Raw genomic sequence first — 13,989 nt, 5'->3', positions numbered from 1 at the left:
CATTGCTCTACTGCGTCTCTAACCCTTTCTTCTCTCTTTGTCCCTTCCTCTCTTCTCCTTTGTTCCTGGCCAAGACCCTTCACTGGTCAGTGGATCACTGGGATAGTCCTGGATAGTTTTGCTGTGTCAAGGTCTGCTAATAATAGCATACATAGTTCTTCAAGCTTAATTCCCTTTGTCTGGTTGACAGGTTCCAAGGATCAAGAAGACACGGGCATCTTTGTGAGTCTCAGCATTCCGAGGCCACATTTAGAACTGTCCTTGGGTTAGAAAGTGCGGTGTGCTGGAGAGAAGAGTAACTCTGGCCCCTGAGTCAAAGAGAATTTTAATGGGCCAGAGAAACGATAGTTAGGATGCAGCATGCCTGGGCTTTGCTCCAAGTGCGCTGTCTGTCTGGGAATTTAGTCTGAAATATGGAGTGGGGAGATGGATCTTGAATGCCAGGCAGGGGAGGCAGACTACTTTTGGAAGGTACTACGCACCCCGGAAAGGGGCTATTAGTCTAATTTGATTTGTTTTAAGCAAGGTCACCCCCAAATTTGTCTCTAAAGGCAGTATAAAAATTTAACCAAAATAGAAAGATGGCTCAACAGTTTAGAGCTCTGGTTCCTCTTCCAGTGGTCCTGAGTTCAATCGCCAGCAGCCACACACATGGCAGCTCACAACCATGAACAATAGGGTCTGATGCCCTCTTCTGGCATGTAGGCAATGCATGCAGACCGAGCACTCATACACATAAATGAATCTTTAAAAAATGAGAAAAACTATTAAAAATAAAAGTTAACTAAAGATTACAGTCAGGGAGCAGACTTATCTCACCATGAAGAAAATCTGGAGTCACTCATGCAAAAGGAAGGCCAGGTTTGGGAGCTAACAACACCAGCTTATGAGAAACAGGGAACTGCCAGACTTGGGGCTGCTGATTCTTTCCTCGAGTTGTCTAGGCATCCTCACTGCGATCACTGGTGAACTGGGATGATAGTCCCCTACAAACCAGGAGGTGGGTAGGTCATGGCAACAACCCAAGGAGCCACGAGCTGTTCTGATTTCCTCCCGGAGAGAAAGGGAAAAGGTCGGAAGGCGTACTCGCCTCTGTGACTGGGTCCGGCAGATCTGTAGGGAGCCTGTGCTCAAGATCTTCTGTTTGTTCTGTGACTAGAAGAGGAGCAGTGGATAGGTGGCTTGTTTCTGTCTTCCAGTGACTATCAGATGAAAGGGAGTAGAGAAGCTTTGAAGTCATGGGGCTGCAGAAGAGGAGTTATAAGTCCTCTTGCAAACCTGCTGTTTGCTGGGCACACTGCAACCCTGAGATATTCAGACAGCATGTTGGACCTTGCAAAAATGTCTGACTGCACAATACCTCCTCCTTGGTTGACTCTCTTCAGGAATAGAGGCAAACAGTGGTATGTGGGACCCATGGTATTGCTTCGGTGGGCATAGCTGTGCTCTGAGGCTTGTTAAAAGGAACCATATGCCCTGATTACCAAGCATGAACACTCACTGTGGTACTGGGAGTGATCTCTTTCCTGTCTGGCAAGTGGTTATAGTGCGTGCGCGCGCGCGCGCGCGCACACACACACACACACACACACACACACACACACACCTCCCCCTCCCTTTCCCTCTCCCTCTCTCTCTCTTTCTGTCCCTCTTACATAATTTTATTTTAGGTAGAGAGCAAAGTAGGTGCAAATATGAATCCATATGCTTTTTAAAGACCTATTTTGTGACTATTAAGTATAGCTAATTCTAAATATAAGTCACCCAAGAAAGTCACACAGATTGCTGTCATTGGAGAGTTATACCATCATTAAGTTTGGACATCTAGATGACTGGAGTGGCTCTATATACTTGCTGATTTTCTGCTTTTATGTCAAGTAGGGGGTATCTAGCTGTTATCAAATTGCCCCTCATATCTGGTGGTTTCTAATTCCTGGAGTTTGGCCTCTGTTTGTAGGGTCTCAAACACTGAGAATGCCATATCTTTGTGATGAATTGAATCAACCCTCTTCACCATTATAAATAAGCCACTTAACTGATGCTGCTTTCTTTTGTTTTGGAGTTGACGTCATCTGACATTAATGTATCTACTCTACTTTTTTATTAGGCATTAAGTGACCCCCCTTTCCTATCTTTTTACTTTATCTGTGTCTCTAGGCAGGACACAATATATTCTTGCTTTTAGCTATTCCTGAAAGTTTCTGCCTTTGAACTGGGCTGTTTTGCTCATTTATATTTAATGGAACTACTGATGTTGTTGGTTTTAAATTTACTCTCTTATTTTTTAATCTGCTACACTTATTTTATTCTTATTTTTCTAATGCCTTCTTTTGGGTTCATTGTATATTTTTATAATTCTAATTTTCTCTTTTGTTAGCTTGTCATCTATATTTCTTTATTTGTTGTTTTAGTGATTGAGTTTGGATTTGTAGTGTATGTCTTAGTTTTCAGTGTTTACTTCCAAGTGATAAGATACAGTTTCATGTACAATGTAAGAACCTGATAAGCCCAAATATTTCTCCTCTGAGTCTCTGATTTATTCTCCCCCTCCTCCCTCCCCTCCTTCTCCTTTTCTCCTTTTCTCCTTTTTTTCTCCTTTTTTCTCCTTTTCTCTTTTTCTCCTTTTCTCCTCCTCCTCCTCCTCCTGTGGTAAATCTCCAACTCAAATATGCCCTGGCAATGAAAACACAATTAATATGAATATATGCTGTGTGCCTAGATTGGGTAGATCTACTGCTACACTACCATTTTCTCCACACCTTAGAACTTGCAGTTTCTCCAGGCCATGTGCTTCTGCTCTGCTTTTCTTCTTCTTCTACCCCCTCCTCTTCATCCTCTCCCTATTCCATTTTCTCCTTCTTCTCTTTCCCAACCTCCTGCTCCACTTTCCTTTTATCTGCCCAATCATTAGCTTTCCTTTATTTTATAAATTAAGGTGGGAAGAAGGTTTACAGGAAATCACCCGAGCGCTGACTCATTCCTTGTTCGCAACTCTTCACAGGAAAATGGAATTAACATTAAATATAATTAGCCCCAGGGCTATCCACAACTTCCTCCTCCTCCTTCTCCTCTTCCTCTTCCTCTTCCTCTTCCTCCTCCTCCTTTCTCTTTCTTTGCATACACACACACACACACACACACACACACACACACACACACCTATAAACCAGATTGTACATTACTATTTTTTATTTGATCAGCCATTTATATTAAGTACATTTACATAGTAAAGATAATTGCCTTTGCATTGCACCACATTCCTCATGTGATTGTGTGTGTGTGTGTGTGTGTGTGTGTGTGTGTGCGCATGGGCATGTGCAGTTCCAGGCTTCCATCTGTTCTTATTTTCCTTTTGCTTGAAGAATGATCTTTATAATTTCTTATCTTATTTTTAAGATTTATTTATTTTATGTATATGAGTATACTGTAGCTCTCTTCAGACACACCAGAAGAGAGCATTGGATCCCATTACAGATGGTTGTGAACCACCGTGTGGTTGCTGGGAATTTAACTCAGGACCTTTGGAAGACCAGTCAGTGCTCTTAACCACTGAGCCATCTCCAGTCCATGTGGTTTTAGTAGAAATAATAGTTTTAGCTGTTTCATGTACCAAAATACTTTCTTCATATTTGAAATCTCTTCTTGCTAAGAAATGTCTGTAGATGGATCCTATATATGTGTGTCTCTTTATATGTGTGTGTGTGTGTGTATTATGAGCATGTGTACACTTGGCATAGTTTTTCCAAATAATTTATAGACACTGAGCTATTATCTTTCAGCTGGAGTAGTTTCTTTTGTGTGTATATATCTATGTGCTAGCATGTATATGTATGTATACTTGTTCGCACAGGTATGCTCATTTTCCAACTTAATAGACTCTGAATCACCATCTTTTAGGCAGCAAGTTTGTGTTTGTGTGTGTGTGTGTGTATGTATGTGCTTGTGTGAGTGTGTGCATTTGTGCAGGAAGTTAATTGTACACATACACATGGAGGCCAGATATTAACAGCAGGTGTCTTCCTTAACAGCTCCCCACTTTATTTTTTGAGATGTGGTCTCACTAGAACTCATCTATGTGGCTAAACTGGCTGAGCAGCAAGCTCCATCGATCCACCTGTGTCTGCTACCCAAGTTTTGGGGTTACAGTCATATGCTGTTGCTCCTTACTTCTACATGGGTGCTGAGGATCTGAACTCGGATCCTCATGCTTATGTGGTAGGCACTTTACCAACTTTACATATATGATGGTAACATTATAGTATCTACTATATATCTATACCTCTACCTCTACCTATATCCATATCCATATCCATATCTATATCTATATCATCTATATCATCTATATCATCTATATCATCTATATCATCTATATCATCTATATCATCTTCAACAGAGGAACAGGTTTGAGCAAATGTCAACAATCTTGTTAGGAAGGCTTTAGTGATGGCTCAGAGACTAAGGGTACCTGATGCTATGCCAAAGGATTTGAGTCCTAATACCCATATTGAGAGGCTCACAACCACTTGTAACTCTAGCTTTGGGGCAATCACGTGTCTCTTGTGGTCTTGGCAGGTACCCACACACATATGCACATACATATCCACATATATAAACAGACAAAACAAATCCTCAAAGAATGTTAGAAAAGGAGAAAATTCCAAATCAAGGAGCCAGGTTTTACTGGCAGCATTTATGTTCTTCTTTGTATTTTGATAAAGCCATGTGTAATAACTTTCTAGAAGTGCATGTTTCAAATACAGGCAAGCCTTTGATTATATAGAGATTGTCACATTTTGTAGAAGTCCTTGACCTGACAGATTTCAGGTATTTGGAACCAGGCTGTCTTTGAAGTGGGTTCTTATTCATTAAGCTACATCTTAGCGTGGCGGGAAAGCACATGATGTGTGCTGGGACCCAGCTCTGACAGAGGCATGCTATGGAGATTTGATTAAGACAGCTGGCATGTAAGTGCCACACCCTGGTGCACAGAAACCCGTTATTATACAGTAGAATAAAACAGCTTCTGCAAAAATACCACAATTTAGAAAGTAAAGGTTACTCAAGAGCATGAAATTATTTCAAGTTAATTTTGCACTCTGCCTTTGACGCTGATTAGTGTAAAACGTAATGAAATATAATTTTTGCTAAACAGCTTAACCAGAAATATAGCACAAAACCCTGCAATTAGTGCTGATTGATACGGGGTCTTTCATGTGTCAGAGGAGACCTGAGTACACGACACTGGTTAACAAGGTGACCCTGACAGGGCCAGGCAGCCTGGCCTTGTGGAAGTGGGCTCATCTCAAGTTTCCTATTTATCATCATGTTAGGGGCCATAAGGACATTGCTAACTACTGTCAGTCTTCCTGGAGCAGGGCCTGCTGCCACATAGCTGCTGTTCTTTTGTGTGAAGGTGTGTGTGCATGTGAGACTGTGTGTCTACGTGTGTGTGTGAGAATATGAATGTACATGTGTGCAGGTGTGTGCATGTGTGCTTGTGAGAATGTGCAGAGGAGGGAAGGAGGTTTCTGGTTTCTGGGGTAAGTTCAGACTTGCTGTCTACTCAACAATTACCCATTTCCTCTTTGTTGAGAGCTTTTGGTGGTTCAGTCGTGTGCTTGGCCAACCTCGTTTTGAGGGTCTCAGAAAGGAGGTGTCCATTCCCAAGGCTTAGAAAGGGACTGTCTGTGTGCATATGTCCAGATGCAGTGTGGCTGGTGGTTGTTCAGAGAACTTCTGATTTGGCTACTTGGTACTTTGAGTTATCCTGGAAAAATTGTTTTCTCTCTCTCTCTCTCTCTCTCTCTCTCTCTCTCTCTCTCTCTCTCCCCCCCTCCCTGCTCTGTCTCTGTTGCTCTTCTCCCCTCACTCCCCGTTTGTGTGTGTGTGTATGTGTGTATGTGTGTGTGTGTGGAAAGAGAGAGAGAGAGACAGAGAGAGAGAGACAGAGAGAGACCCAGAGAGAGAAGAGAGACAGAGAGAAAGACACAGAGAGACAGAGAGAGACACAGAGAGAGAGATACAGAGAAACAGAGAGACAGAGAGACAGAGAGAGAACAATATACATAGAGTAAGACTTCTGAGGAAGGAAATGATTCCAGGGGCCAAGCAGGCAGCAGTAGGGTCTTCCCTGACTTAGTCTTTTGGTCCAGCTCTTCAGCAGCTTGGATGAAGTCCACCCACACTGTGCAACTGTGCATGTCCCTCAATTGGTGGACTCAGATATCAATCTGACCCTGCAATGCCCTCACAGATGCACCAAGGATAGTGCTTGCCAAATTCCTGGGCAGGAATTGACATGCAGGATTAACTATTGTTGGAGTCACTGTGACAGCCAAGAGTGGAGAAGATTGGTACAGAAAGTACCTGCTGAAGAAGCCCTCTACTTTAGCACCGAGAATTTGAAGATTTATGAGGTGTGACTATCTCCTCTACCCACCCAGCACCCAGCATCCTTCTGATGGGTGTGCTTCTCTCTGGTGTCCAAGTCAACTGGTGTTTTTTGTTTTGTTTTTAAATATCATAGTCTACAACCATCAACAACTGTCAAGTGTTAAATAAAGCCCATAAGCTCAGGACAGTTTCTAATGATCTTTCTTCAATTCCTAAAGACAAAAGTAGTTTATGCAATGCATCTTTCAAAGCAGAGATGAGTAGTGTAGAGGGCGAGGAAACCCTGAGCGACTGAGTCCTGCGTGGGTGTCTTAGTTGGGTTTTCCATTGCTGTGAAGTGACATCATAGCCAAGGCAACTCTTATAAAGGACAGCATTTAATTGGAGGTAGCTCATAGTTACAGAGGTTCAGTCTACTATCATCAAGGCTGGAGCATGACAGCGTCCAGGCAGACATAGTGCTGGAGGAGCTGAGAGTTCTACATCTTGTTCCAAAGACAAACAGGAGAAGAGTGGCTGCCAGGCATCTAGAAAGAAGGTATCTCAAAGCCCGCCCCCAAAGTGATACTTCCTCCAACAAGGTCACACCTCCTAACAGTGGCAATCCCGGGGCCAAGCATATTCAAACCACCACAGTGCGTGTGTGTTCTCATGGGCATGGTGGTATCAAGTTCCCTATCATTTCAGACCCATGGGGAAATGGCAAAGCCTTCAACTCCCCACACCCTCTGGTGATGGCAAAGTCTTCCTTTGGTTTATGTGCACATGCTGATAGTATGTGCAGGAAATGTCCACCATTGCTTTTTCATCCCAGATATTTAGGGCCTGAAGACTGCAGCCTTCCAAAACACTGCTCCTACCAAGGTTACCTAAATAATACTGCCTCTTTGTTTTGCTTTGTTCAATGACCTACCTTTCTGTTCAACTCTCTATAAAATACACTGAGCTTTGGAGGTACAGGGGCTTCTCTATCAGAGAGAAACTATGTGTGCATATGTATGTACATTTGTCTTTTCTTCATTCTATTGATGCGCCCAGTTAGGTCAAGTCCCTAAGGTCTTTTAAGGATGCAGTAATATTGGTCTGAAGCCTTGAGCATCCAAGAGAAGCCTGATAGGCTATAAGGGGAGACAGCATATCTGACACCCTGCAGGCCTGCCTTCCATACTAGCATGAGTGTATCTGGAGAGGAGGCAACAAATCATTTCTTTTTGTCCTGTATCATTCATTCGGAAGGTTCCCAAAGCAGGCAGGTGATGAGCAGTGCCCATTTGTTTCTCAGGGCTAGACACTGTTGTTTGCACTCAAGGCTCCCAGTGCCTAATACTCTGTTGGCAGATCTTCGTCTATAGATCTTCATTCTGGTAGGCAGTAGGGGCAGCAAACATCTGCTCCACACTCAAGGATATTAACAGGTGTTCTGGCAGGGGGACAGGCAGAAGAGATTTTCAAATTTGCTGGCGATGACACTTGCTGGCAAGACTGGACTCTAGTGTCCACCCACTCAAAGAAGCGAGACTCTTGTGAAGTCAGATTATCCTAAAGTACAGAAATAAAAGTTTGTGTAGTGGCTTCCCATGTCCCTGCCCTACTTCCACCTGAGAGTATGGCCCAGTTATGTGTATGAAGCTTCCTGCTAAGTTTTCTCTAGATCCATGACTCCTCCCTCTGAATCAGAGAGTAGTCCTCCTTCTAACCTGTGGCCCAGGCCCAGAGCTTGGTGCCCAGGATTTCTCAGATCATGCCTTTCCCTACACTCATGGCTGCCTGGTCCAGTAGCCCCCTCTGAACCTGTCTTTGTATTCTTTGTCTCAGATCTAAGGTTGTTCCACTTAGGTTAGGTATCCCCCTGGGTCCCGGGTGCTCACTGAGGAGCACTTTGGGGAGGAGAAATGTAGCTGTATATGAGTATTTCAGGGCCCAGGGGGAGCCTTAGAGAGTATTTCTGTGTCTTTTCTGTGGCTGGGTATTTCAAGCAGGGCTACTGCTTCTAGGGGGCTCACACATATCTTTGAGCTACTGCTCTTCAGTGGACAAGTGAGAGTTAGCGATGGTCACAACTACAGTCACTTTTCTGTCACATTGCCTTTATTTCTACCACCCTTTCATGGTGGAGATCTCAGTCATGAATCCTGCTTTGGGACTTTTGCTTTCTCCTTTGCATCTTCATACTAGCTGACTATGTCAGTCCAAGGTGAGCGCCCCTTGTAGAGAATCTATCAGTCATTTTGTCACCAGGATGGAATCCAGGACCCACAGACTAGTATGGAAAACATTACTACATGTTCAGAGTGAGCCATTTCTTTCTACCTAGCTGTGACATGCTGCTTCCCCTCAAGTCATCCACAGTATGGATGACAAGGACAGAACCAGCCCCAGGGTGTCTGTCTGTCTAGCTATCAGCCTCCTAAGCTTGTAATTTGAAGTTGTTTAACCAGCACGTGCATGTGTTAGTGCATGGCTTTATTTCTAATTAACTATTTGGCACACGGTTTGCGTTCTAATGTTTTCAATTACTGCATGTAATTATTTAGATATAAATTTTAGAAATGTCAAGTGAATAGTTTTTTGGCAGGAGTTTCTTGAAAACTATCAACCAGCCATATTTCAAACTGTTACTGAAATCCAAGGCTTCTCAGAACATAGTGGGCATGCCCTTGGGTGGTCTGCAGGGCAGGTGAGGGTTGAGGACCAGCATCCGTGATCAATTTTATTGATGACTAGCACTTTTAATCATGATTATTTAAATCTCTTCCAAGATATATTGCAGGAAGGATATATATGGTTCATATATTTGAAGACAGTTCAAATGTCTCAGTGTTCTCTGTAGATATGATTTTATTGTGTTATCATTATTGTTATTATAATTACACTTATTTATTTATTTATTTATTTATTTATTTATTTATTTATTTATGTGTAAGTAGGGTGTGCACATGCATATGTACAAGTTGTGGGTGTTGGTTCTTTTCTTCCACCATGTGGGTTACAGGACTCTAACTCAAGTTGTCATGCTTGGTGGCAAGCACAATTAGCCAATGAACCAAGCATCCTACTGACTGGAGGACAGAATTTAAACAAATCTCCTTCCTTCATGATGCTAGGCCACCCATCCAGTTTATGGCTTTTGCTTGGGTGTCCTCATGCTTGGCAGGACACAGGGATGGGTTTGCAGGAAGACTCTGAATGATTTTACTCATTGCTATGACAAAGCAAGTTAAAGGAGGGAGGGTTTGGTTTGGCTCAGAGTCTGAGGATGAAGTCCACCATGGAGGGGAAGGTATGGTGGCAGAGCATGGCAGCTGGTCACACAGCATCCCAATAGGAGGCACAGAGGGATGCTGCCAATGCTCAGCATGTTCAACTTGCTTTCTTCTTTTCTTTTGCTCTGGGATTCCAGCCCCTGGGTTGCTGCTGTCCACATTTGGAGTGAGTCTTCCTTCCTCAATTAACCCAATCTGGGAAATCTGTCATAGACTTGCAAGATATTCATCTCCTAGGTCACGTTAGGTCCTGTCAAAATGGCGATCAATATGATCCATCACACCAATGTTCTCTAGGCCTGCAGATGTTTGCTGTCAGCTGGAAGAACTTCCTCTGTGGTAATAATGGTCAGAAGACAGGCTACCATTCTGAGGATGAATGATGCATAAGAGAAAGGGATGTGAAGTCTTGGATCAAATAGTCAAGACTTCTGCTGTTTGAGAATTCAAGAGAACATATACCTTTAGTACACAAGACTGTTAAATATTGGTTGAGATATGAGTCTTAGGCCAGTGGAGCCGGGCAGGCTTCTAGACCTGGGGCTGAGTGAATTGTCCGTGGTCCTGCCCTGGGAAAGGACTCGGCGGCTCCATGGCTTGAGTTCATAGATCTGCTTGGTGCATATGGTACTCACTGGTGATCTTCACCCAAACAAAGATCTCAGTCATCCTGAAAGAAAGTGCCTCCTACCATCCCTTGTCCCTGGAGAAGAGTGGCAGCCATAGGACCTCAGTTGGGGTGCTTGCTTCAGGCAGCAGGGGAAGAAAGATGGTGCCCAGAGACCAGAAGTGGCTTGGAGCCTGCAATTTTGTCCTTTTGTTAAGGTGCTAGGAGCTGTGGCTCATATACTCTGGATCTCCCAGGTATACCTAAGAGGTATGTCCTTCTCCAGAGTCCAATAATTCTAAAGGCTGTCTTCTAATTATCAACAGTTTTAAAAGAAGGGTGGGGACCACTCTATAAACCATACCCCACTTTCTAGAGTCTTTTAGGCTCATAGGAAATTTCAGTTATGCTTGTTGGAAGATTCAGTACTTAATCTCACCAACCATGCTGGGTAGCTACTCCCTCAGACTGTTAAGATATGCAAAGACATTGGGGGGGGGCGGGGCTTTTGCTATGTTTGCATCGACTTTTCTTAGCCAAATTTGTAGAATGGCAAGGACATTGAAGAGGATTTATCTGCTCTGTGAAACAATTTCTCCACGAGGGACAAAGCAGGGTCTCTGGGGTCCCTAGTACCTAGCATGGAACCACATGCATGGTTGGCTTTCGTATGTTGTTGTTGCTCACAACAAATACATACATGGATGAATGGAGGGGTGGGTGCAAGGATAATGGATGACAGATGATGGATGCATGGATATGTGGATGGATGGGTGATGGATGAATGGATGGATAGATGATAATTGCGCATAAAAGCCTGGGTTCTTCACTTGTGAGTGGAGCTAAGTGGGTGGGACAATGTTTCAAGTGGGACAATGTCTCAAGCTGACAGCACAGGCGAGTGGCTCATGTTGGAGCAGCTGGGTGAGCAGAGATCCCAGGCTGTGAATCCAGGCTGGGAGAAGGTTCTTTGGGAAATGGTGGTGGTGCTGCCTCTGTGAGGCTTTTGGAAAAAGTGGATTTGGGTCAACTGCAAAGCAATCACATTTGAAAAAGATGGGATGAGAGGCTACCCGATGGAGAAACGGCATGTGGTCTGTTTCTATGGGAACCTGTGCTCTGCGAAATACATGGGACAAACAGTACCAGACCTTGAAGTTCAGAGTCCCTGTCCTTGGGGAGAGGGAAGCATCGTGTGGAGCGATTAAGGGTAGATGCAGTCACAGATCATCTCAGAAGATGTCTTTTGGAAGCTAAATCCAGAATGACTCGGAGAGGAAGAGGAGAGGAGCTACACATAATGAGAGCCACAAAGTCCCTAGGGTGATGTGTAGAGCAAAGGCTGTTAGGGTCCTCCCTCCATGGTGTTCCTGAACTTCAGTACAATAAAGTAAGAATCTAAGATGAAATTTAATTCCAGGACATCAAGGCCAACACATTGGTTAACAGGCATGCAAGCATGTGTGTTTGCTGACAGGCATATGTATACAGATGTGTGTGGATACCAAACCCAAGATATCAATCTTTATGTGTCATCCATCTTGTGTTTTGAGACATGGTCTCTTACTGGCCTGGAGCTGGTCAAATAGAATAGACTATCTGGCCAACAAGACCTGCCTCTCTCTGCCTTCCTCTCTCTGCCTTCCCAGTGCTGAGAAAGCAAGGGTGCACCACCACACCTGGCCATGTTACAATGGCAAACATTTTACTAACTGGTATACATATCCATCTGTTCCAGCACAGAATTACTAGTTTCAGCTTGGTAGAGGCTCTGTCATCAGAACAAGCTGGTCAAGCCTCCAGATATTTGTCCAGAACCTAGTAGAATCTCCTGAGTTGTAATTATTGCTTTCCTTACCAAATTATGGTCTCTGTAAGGCAGGGATCCTGTTTGGTCTATCCTTGCCCTTTGTCACTTGCACAGTCCCTGTCACTTAAAATCAATATTGGCTGATGAGTATAATTCACCAGATACCTTTTGAGGAAGAGCTGCTCCCAATTAAGCTGAATGAAAACACTTTGGAATGACACACATGGTCTTGCATCTTCTGTGCCTCTCAATCTTAAACAAAGTTTTGTGTTCTACTTTGTTAAAAATAGATGTTTATTCAAGGTATCGATTCTCGGCAAAATCTGATTCCCTCATTTTCTGTAAAGAAGGCAATCGTTCTCCATAGCCTCTCCCACATGATTCATTATAGCCCTGAGGTACTGATAACTATAATCAGGGGGAATGTGGCCCAATAATCAGTGGTAGGTTCCAGTGCTGAATGAAACACTGCATCTATGACCCCATGGATGTACATAGATGTTTTTTCCAGTGGGACTTGAAGATCAATCAGACAAAGGGACCAACACATTAACTAGAAGGAAGGACAAGGAGGAGACAATGTCCTGATTAGACACCAAGGCTTTCTATAGCCCACACACAACACACACAGAACCATCAGGGTCCAAGTAGGGTAAGACACTCATAGGGGGCACCTGGTAATTTTGGCCATTTGGAGAAGCCTTGAGTGGTAACTACCAAGATAATCCTGGCTATACCCACTAGTGTTCTCCCTGATCCTTGCATTGTCTGAAGGGTAAGTCTGTCAAGGTGCTTCACTATCTTGGTCCCAAGTCATTGAGGCATGGGGTCAAGGGGTCAAGATGAGCCAGTGGAGCAGGTGAACAGAGTGACTCACCAGCTGTGAACAGTGCTCCCACCACGCACTGTGAGGCTGAAGATTTTGTGTGGTAGAAAAGAATCAGTAGTGAAAACCCTATTTAATGTTTGATTGGAAAGCTCCTCCCTCTAGTGCAATCTGGGAAGCTAACTCTCAAAGGAGACAGTGAAGCCTTCCTTGGCCCCCTCTTCACACTTTGCTTGGAGGGCAACCTGGTCACCCCACCAGAGACCTCAGGAGTCTCTGAAGTTTATTCTGCTCTCGACTGATGGCTCCCTGCCATTTTGATGGTCAAGTGCTCAGGGAATGCTGAACAACAGGAGCCGCAGAGGCCAGAGAATATCTGAAGCGGGGTTAGCTTTCCATTCTTGTTTCTTTTGAGCTATGAGCACTTTCAGGTTCATTTTGGCCTTTAACAAAGGACAGACATTTGGGGCCAAGTGAAAACCTATCTATTTCAGATGCCTCAGAAAGGAGCTTTGTGTAACTCAAAATGGAAACCGTAGCATTCCTGGAACACCATGATTGGAAACCTTGGCTGTACTGGATTCATGAGGCCTCGTAATTGTTATCTGACATTTACCTCTGAGACTACCGTAGATATTCAGAATGCAGCATGAGTAACCTAGTAGTTCCCACATTGGGCATGCTTCCATCCCTGATCTAAAGATGGATGGAGATGGCTCTTTTCCTTCTCCTGGGCTATGGGCCAACCCTCTGCATAGCCAGCTGCTATGTGGAGTCTTATATTTAGGTAGAGGGCAGACATGGTGCAAAGGAGGCTGAGATGGCCCTTCCCAGAGCTCAGGGTCTGGGCTCAGATGTCCACAGGAGATGCCCACCTGTCTTTCCCTATGAGCTAAATAGAGAAGGACCCCACACAGTATGCAGGCTCCTTTCAGAAATGGGAAATTGGGGTCCTTGGGCTTCTATGCAGAATGTGTGGAGAAGCTCTTGCTGAGCAGAGGAGAGATGCTGGGGCTGGAGGTTAGAAATGAAGAAAGAATGGAAGATATATCCCATGACTTCAAGGTGCTGTATGTCTCCATCGAGCTGA

The sequence above is a fragment of the Mus caroli genome, unplaced genomic scaffold (assembly GCF_978045245.1).
Source record: "Mus caroli unplaced genomic scaffold, Mus_caroli_1 scaffold_8, whole genome shotgun sequence".
In the NCBI taxonomy this organism is placed as follows: Eukaryota; Metazoa; Chordata; class Mammalia; order Rodentia; family Muridae; genus Mus; species Mus caroli.
This window is presented reverse-complemented; position numbering follows the sequence as displayed.